We start from the raw sequence: 8,686 nt of genomic DNA on the forward strand, positions 1-8,686 counted from the left end.
AGAGAATAACGATGGAATCGTGACGAGATGAGAGAGTTGGTGATGGAACCCGGGTCCTGGCCGTACCATGGTGTGAACCGGATCGTTGGTGCCATCAATCATCAGCTTTTGTAAGGGCATGGAACTTGGCCCGGATCATTAATATAGCATCAATAAGCCTCGTAGGATCATCACTGGGAGCAGGGCAAGGTCATCTAATGCGCGTTCCAAGGGATACCTATCCAACAAGCCAAGCTCCAACCACTACACCAAGGGATCATGGCCTGCATCACCAATGAAGAGCCTTGGGTGCGACCAGCTTTGGGAAGCATGATTTGTGTGTCTTCACTATCACGCAAGCGTGAAGAGACCCCTAAGTCATTAGAAGGAGTTGTACTCTTTTTCCTACTTTGGGTTTGTCCTAATGGGTTTACCGAAGGGGTTTTAACGAGGCAGCGAACTCTAGTGCATCTCCACTTTGTTTCCGCTTGGCTCAAACTTGGAAACTTTCATTGACAAGACAATGGGCCAAGGAAGTGAAGATCCTATCCACCGCGTCCAGCCAATGACGTGGCATTTCTATTTCCTTCCATCATTTCTTTTGTTTCCTTTGAACTCTCTTATGACTGTTGGATTGGTCTTTGTTTTGAATTGCTTTTGCTTTTGCTTTTAGGGACATGTGTGTTCCTTAGCTTTGGGCGCGTGTCTAGGGTTTTAGTGTCTCCCATATGTAAGCCTTTCCTATATAAAGGTCTAAACCCTCATTGTAAAAGGCAGACTTAAATATAGAAAATTAATTTTCCAAAGAGTAAATCTTTGTTTCTTGTCTCAACCCTCTCCTTAGCCCAAGTCCAGGACTTGGCTTCTGAGAAACCCTAGAAGGTTCGCGAACCGGGTTCAAGACCTTCTAGTCCAACCTTATCACGGGCCAAGCCATCTCCCGTGTGTCGTCGCTTCAATCCACTCGTCCGTCCGAGCTGCGTCCGTCCGTCCGTTTGTCCGTACACAGCATCCGATTCCATCCGCTTCTACTTAGAGCCGAACGAGTCGAGTATCTCCTCATGAATCTCTATTCCATCCTTGTCCCACCGCTCGCCGTCCGTTCAGCCGCTCCGCCGACCGTTTGTTTGAATTCACCGTCCGTCCGTCCAAACGCAGCGTCAGTTTGTCCATCTCTTCTGGAGATTGCCGAGTCGAGTTTCTCCTCGGCCATTCCCGCTCATCCAACCGACCTTGTTCCAAGCTGACCCAGTTCGCGTCCGTACGCCGTTCTGTGACCAGATCAGCATCTGTCGCGTCTGTCCGTACATCCGTACGTACGCGTGAACGAGTCACCGACCTGGGATCACATCAGCTTGTATCAGAGCTTAAAATTCCTACAAAGTTGTATCTTTTTGAAACTCCAGATATTTTCTTTCTTTTGTTAAAGCTATCGTTTTTGTGTATTTGCGGTTCTATAGTTCGTCCTTAGCGTCGCGTAGGTACGTTAGTTTTCGATTTATGCATAGTTATCTCGTTAGGTCATTTATTCCTTCGTTTGTTCATCCTGTTCCTGTGTTTGTTCATCATTGTTCTTGCCTAGGACTCGTCAGATCCGTAAAGTAGAGTGTTTGCTTTTTATTTCGTGTTGTGGTCCCAAAAGTTTTACTTTTTGTGCGTGTGTTTGCTTTTAGGCGTGTGTAGATTGCTTTTGTTTTAGTCTTAGGTTGTCATTTGCATTGTTGTCTTCAATCATTGACCGTCCCAATAATATCTTGTCCGCCAGCTTTAGACGCGTTATACTCACGAATATTTATTTTTGTTTTGACGAGGTACGTGACTCGCTCGGCCAGCGCATCGCATACATACCAAGTCCACGTCATCGTTTAAGAATCATCTCCCGACCGTGGTATCTACCGTTCGCCACCGAAGACTGTTCGTGACATCAATCGCTCGAGTTCTCCGTCCGTACCTACCGTCTGTACCGACGTCCGACCAATATCGGCCGTCCGTACCAGCCATCCGTACCATCCTCCGACAAACATTGGTCGTCCGTACTGACTGTCCAAACTCTTCATCCATACCGTTGTCCGACTACCATCGGCCGTCCGTACCAGCCATCCATACCTGCCGTCCGTACCGTCGCCGACCCCCATTGGCCGTCCATACTGACGACCATATCTAGTTCCAAGGCCGCGATCGATAGCCAATGCTTGATTCGACCTTGATCAAGTATGGAGCATGAAGATCCTTACTCCGATGATGAACCATGGTACGAAGAACGTTAAGGTACTGATTCAGAACAAGAGGTTACCGAGGACGCATCATGGTTCACAGAGGACTATGAAGAAGGATCGCATCAAAAGGAACGCGAGCATGGATCACCGGACTACTATTGGCCGTCTATGTCCCGAGCTACGCACCATAGCGAGCCAAGGCTGAATCTCTACAATGATTCCGATAGTGATGACTGGGGCTCGTACTACAAGGATATATAAGGCACCTAGCCACAAGGAGAATGGAGCCTACTTCCAAACCGCCCAGTACAATAGACGCTTTGATCTCTCTCTGATGCGGACTTCAAGACATCAACGACAGGCTTGACCGGTTAGAATTGCCGTCAACTCAGGAACGGGTTGAGACACGCTCGAGTATCCGCCATAACCGGAGCCGAGGAATTCCTACTTGGTCCCAAAGTGCGTCCACTCGGGAACAGATATCAAGGCGCCAGTACCGTGTACCTTTCCGTATGCCGGCTCCGCGATCAAGTCGCCACTCGGCCCTTGTTGAGAGATCAAGGACTTATGTGCCTCCCGTCCAGTACCGTGAGTTGCCAACACTGTACGATGAACCTGCCCAAGGAGAAGTCCGTGCCAAGGTCATACCGAGTCCAGAAATGCCAAGGACGAGCATCAAGCCATGCACCAAACTAGCAGAGAGAACTGTGTCAAGGACGCAACCAGATCGTGAACCAGGTAATAAAGAGGACGTCTATAAATCAGGAGGGATCATAGAGAATCCCGCCGAGCCACCAGACCACCAAGCTCATACACTCGGAGGTACAAGTTCAGGCTATCATGCGCACCACGGACAACTCATTACCGCGTTTGACCAAGACCAAGCCAACACTCGACCGCCACGTTCGGAGCAGACTAGGGTATGTGAATCTTCACCCAGGACGCGAACCGAACCATTAGGCGTAGCCAATAAAGATTTTGGCTGTGCGATCAGTTCCCTAACTGGTACTCAATTGGTAATGGGGAGTTTCAAGCAATGTGAGCCACCGGAGATGGCCATTGATGGATCTTTTCATTTGGTATTCTTCATGACTACTTTAAATAGTATGCTCCAGCTGGGAGTTGCCTATACCATGCCATCCTTCTCCACTTTTAGCCCTAAGACCTTTACCGCACAAGGTTCTATGGCGAGGCATCTTTGCAACTTTGGTGCGGATCAAACTTTTGTGTGGCATCCTGGAGAGCTTCAGCAACAAACCATGGTTCACGAAAGGGTCGGAGCGACCATTGCCACTGGTCTTACCGGGGAAGTCTTATCCTTTTCTCTTAAGGCCTTACTCTTTCCTTTTGATCCCGGTAAATGAAACCGTGGTAGAACTCTTGATGCTGCTGATTTGGTTTCCTTTTTGATCTAGGTTTTGGGCAGAGTTTTGAGGTCAAAACCTTTTCAAGGGGGAGGGAATGATGGAACCCGGGTCATTGCCGTACCACGGTGTGAACTGGATCGTTGGTGCCATCAATCATTAGCTTTCGTAAGGGCATGGAACGTGGCCCGGATCATTAATATAGCATCAATAACCCTCGTAGGATCATCAAGGGGAGCAGGGCAAGGTCATCTAATGCGCGTTCCAAGGGATACCTATCCAACAAGCCAAGCTCCAACCACTACACCAAGGGATCATGGCCTGCATCACCAATGAAGAGCCTTGGGTGCGACCAGTTTTGGGAAGCTTGATTTGTGTGTCTTCACCATCACGCAAGCGTGAAGACACCCCTAAGTCATTAGAAGGAGCTGTACTCTTTTTCCTACTTCGGGTTTGTCCCAATGGGTTTACCGAAAGGGTTTTAACGAGGCAGCGAGCTCTAGTGCATCTCCACTTCGTTCCCGCTTGGCTCATGACTTGGAAACTTTCATTGACAAGACAATGGGCCAAGGAAGTGAAGATCCTATCCACCACGTCCAGCCAATGACGTGGCATTTCTATTTCCTTCCATCCTTTCTTTTATTTCTTTTGAACTCTCTTATGACCGTTGGATTGGTCTTTATTTTCAATTGCTTTTGCCTTTGCTTTTAGGGACATGTGTGTTCCTTAGCTTTGGCCGCATGTCTAGGGTTTTAGTGTCTTCCATATGTAAGCCTTCCCTATATAAAGGCCTAAACCCTCATTGTAAAAGGCAGACTTGAATATAGAAATTTAATTTCCCAAAGAGTGAATCTTTGTTTCTTGTCTCAACCCTCTCCTTAGCCCAAGTCCGGGACTTAGCTCTTGAGAAACCTTAGAAGGTTCGTAAACCGGGTTCAAGACCTTCTAGTCCGACCGTATCACGGGCCGAGCCATCTCCCGTGTGTCGTCGCTTCAATCCACCTGTCTGTCCGAGCTGCGTCCGTCCGTCCGTCCGTCCGAATCACCGTCTGTTCGTCCGTTCGCCCATACGCAGCGCCTGATTCCAACCGCTTCTACTTAGAGCCGAACGAGTCGAGTATCTCCTCCTGAATCTCTATTCCATCCTTGTCCCACCGCTCGCCGTCTGTTCAGCCGCCGCGTCCGACCGTTCGTTTGACTTCACCGTCTGTCCGTCCGAACGCAGCGTCCGTCCGTCCATCTCTTCTGGAGATTGCCGAGTCGAGTTTCTCCTCGGCCATTCCCATCCATCCAACCGACCTTGTTCCGAGCTGACCCAGTTCGCGTCCGTACGCCGCTCTACAGCGTCTGTCACGTCCGTCCGTACATCCGTACGTCCGCGTGAACGAGTCACTGACCTGGGGTCACATCAGCTAGAGTCGTGACGGAGATGAGAGAGTTAGAGTCGTGACGGAGATGAGAGAGAGACGTGGCGGAACTGGGGAGGCCTCTTGTGAGTCTAGTTAGTCACCTCATGGCTGTGAGAAGCTTCATTAGTGGTGGGAGAACAAAGCCGGAGTGAACAGAGGTGAAGAGGAAAAAGAAAGTGAGAGAAGGTTGGTGATAATGCCAGAGTGGAGGAGCCAACTTTGGAGGCTCGCCGGCGCCGGGTTTGACATTATTTCGGAAAGGTAATGATACCGGCGTGATCTCCAGCAAGCCAAGATTGCATGTAAATTGGCAGATTGTTATTCGGGGTTAAATTGAAGGAGTTATGCTCGTTACTTCTTGGACAAGTAATTGTTGGGAAGCTGGTAAATGGTGCAATATATGCCAAGTGTATAACATAAACGTTTTCAAGATGGGTTTATGAGGACACCGTTTGGAGGTCGTAACGATGTCAGATCGAGCTGAAACTTGGTGGAGATACTCGGGGTAGTACAGGCTCCATATCCAACGGTGGAGTTGCGATTTGAACGGTTAGTCTGTGTTTTATTTGAGTATTGTTTTGGAGGTTTTGTATTGTATGAATTGTGGTAAATTGTATTGTTGGTTGAGCCAATGAGCTCGGTTTGAGCTGGAACCTTGAAGGGGCTTCCATGGCTTATGGAGTTAGGTCTTGGTTGTTAGAGAACTAAGTTGGAGCTCAAGAGTGTGGGGTTAAAGTTAAGTTGGTGTATCAGAGGGTTCATCGGAGAAAGTGTCTTTGTGGCTGGACGGAATAAAGTTTTCCAGCCCACCTTTCTGGTTACTCGGTCGCTAGGGATGGTTGGTTGTGCGACTCAGTAACTAGATGAGGTGGGGTTTGGTGTATTTGTGGGAGTTTTTGTAAGGAGCGATTTCTACGCCGGTTGTCTCGTCGAAATTATGGAGTTCCGGTGAGATTGTTTCCCGTGGGATTGAGAATCCGGGTGCGATCGTTTCAGTTGTGATTTCTATGCCGGTTGTCTCGTCGGAATTATGAGGTTATGGTGATATCGTTTCCCGTGGGATTGGGAATCCGGGTGTAGTCGTTTCAAGAAACTTATATGCATCGTCTAATAGAAAGAAGTCTTAAACTGCTTTCTGACATTTCATTGAAAACATACAATACCAACAAAAAAAAAAAGAGATTCTAAATGTGTAAGAAAAGAAAAAACCTAACAAATTCAATACATTGAATCAAAAATTCAACATATAGTAGTATTAACGCAACCAAAAAATACGACAACCCTGAAATAAAAATAAAACATGGTTCCAATATATTTAGCTATAGAGATTAGGAAAAACATACATAAAAACTCTACTGAATAAATAAATCTGTCAAATATTCTCACATAATTTGTTTCCTCAAATAATTTTGGCCCTATTCATCCAACAACATCATCACTTATATATATACTAGATTTTCACCCGCGATACACCGCGGGGTAATTTTTTCTTAAACTAGAACTTTTAAATTTTAAGTTATAATTGTTAGTTGATTTTGTTTAGTGTTTGAGATCATATAATTGTATTTAGATTGTTAATTTTAGGGTTAATTCGTTGTATATTGCATGATATTTGTTTTTTACATAATCCTAATANGCCAAGCTCCAACCACTACACCAAGGGATCATGGCCTGCATCACCAATGAAGAGCCTTGGGTGCGACCAGCTTTGGGAAGCATGATTTGTGTGTCTTCACTATCACGCAAGCGTGAAGAGACCCCTAAGTCATTAGAAGGAGTTGTACTCTTTTTCCTACTTTGGGTTTGTCCTAATGGGTTTACCGAAGGGGTTTTAACGAGGCAGCGAACTCTAGTGCATCTCCACTTTGTTTCCGCTTGGCTCAAACTTGGAAACTTTCATTGACAAGACAATGGGCCAAGGAAGTGAAGATCCTATCCACCGCGTCCAGCCAATGACGTGGCATTTCTATTTCCTTCCATCATTTCTTTTGTTTCCTTTGAACTCTCTTATGACTGTTGGATTGGTCTTTGTTTTGAATTGCTTTTGCTTTTGCTTTTAGGGACATGTGTGTTCCTTAGCTTTGGGCGCGTGTCTAGGGTTTTAGTGTCTCCCATATGTAAGCCTTTCCTATATAAAGGTCTAAACCCTCATTGTAAAAGGCAGACTTAAATATAGAAAATTAATTTTCCAAAGAGTAAATCTTTGTTTCTTGTCTCAACCCTCTCCTTAGCCCAAGTCCAGGACTTGGCTTCTGAGAAACCCTAGAAGGTTCGCGAACCGGGTTCAAGACCTTCTAGTCCAACCTTATCACGGGCCAAGCCATCTCCCGTGTGTCGTCGCTTCAATCCACTCGTCCGTCCGAGCTGCGTCCGTCCGTCCGTTTGTCCGTACACAGCATCCGATTCCATCCGCTTCTACTTAGAGCCGAACGAGTCGAGTATCTCCTCATGAATCTCTATTCCATCCTTGTCCCACCGCTCGCCGTCCGTTCAGCCGCTCCGCCGACCGTTTGTTTGAATTCACCGTCCGTCCGTCCAAACGCAGCGTCAGTTTGTCCATCTCTTCTGGAGATTGCCGAGTCGAGTTTCTCCTCGGCCATTCCCGCTCATCCAACCGACCTTGTTCCAAGCTGACCCAGTTCGCGTCCGTACGCCGTTCTGTGACCAGATCAGCATCTGTCGCGTCTGTCCGTACATCCGTACGTACGCGTGAACGAGTCACCGACCTGGGATCACATCAGCTTGTATCAGAGCTTAAAATTCCTACAAAGTTGTATCTTTTTGAAACTCCAGATATTTTCTTTCTTTTGTTAAAGCTATCGTTTTTGTGTATTTGCGGTTCTATAGTTCGTCCTTAGCGTCGCGTAGGTACGTTAGTTTTCGATTTATGCATAGTTATCTCGTTAGGTCATTTATTCCTTCGTTTGTTCATCCTGTTCCTGTGTTTGTTCATCATTGTTCTTGCCTAGGACTCGTCAGATCCGTAAAGTAGAGTGTTTGCTTTTTATTTCGTGTTGTGGTCCCAAAAGTTTTACTTTTTGTGCGTGTGTTTGCTTTTAGGCGTGTGTAGATTGCTTTTGTTTTAGTCTTAGGTTGTCATTTGCATTGTTGTCTTCAATCATTGACCGTCCCAATAATATCTTGTCCGCCAGCTTTAGACGCGTTATACTCACGAATATTTATTTTTGTTTTGACGAGGTACGTGACTCGCTCGGCCAGCGCATCGCATACATACCAAGTCCACGTCATCGTTTAAGAATCATCTCCCGACCGTGGTATCTACCGTTCGCCACCGAAGACTGTTCGTGACATCAATCGCTCGAGTTCTCCGTCCGTACCTACCGTCTGTACCGACGTCCGACCAATATCGGCCGTCCGTACCAGCCATCCGTACCATCCTCCGACAAACATTGGTCGTCCGTACTGACTGTCCAAACTCTTCATCCATACCGTTGTCCGACTACCATCGGCCGTCCGTACCAGCCATCCATACCTGCCGTCCGTACCGTCGCCGACCCCCATTGGCCGTCCATACTGACGACCATATCTAGTTCCAAGGCCGCGATCGATAGCCAATGCTTGATTCGACCTTGATCAAGTATGGAGCATGAAGATCCTTACTCCGATGATGAACCATGGTACGAAGAACGTTAAGGTACTGATTCAGAACAAGAGGTTACCGAGGACGCATCATGGTTCACAGAGGACTATGAAGAAG

This window comes from Camelina sativa, chromosome 20, assembly GCF_000633955.1.
Source record: "Camelina sativa cultivar DH55 chromosome 20, Cs, whole genome shotgun sequence".
In the NCBI taxonomy this organism is placed as follows: Eukaryota; Viridiplantae; Streptophyta; class Magnoliopsida; order Brassicales; family Brassicaceae; genus Camelina; species Camelina sativa.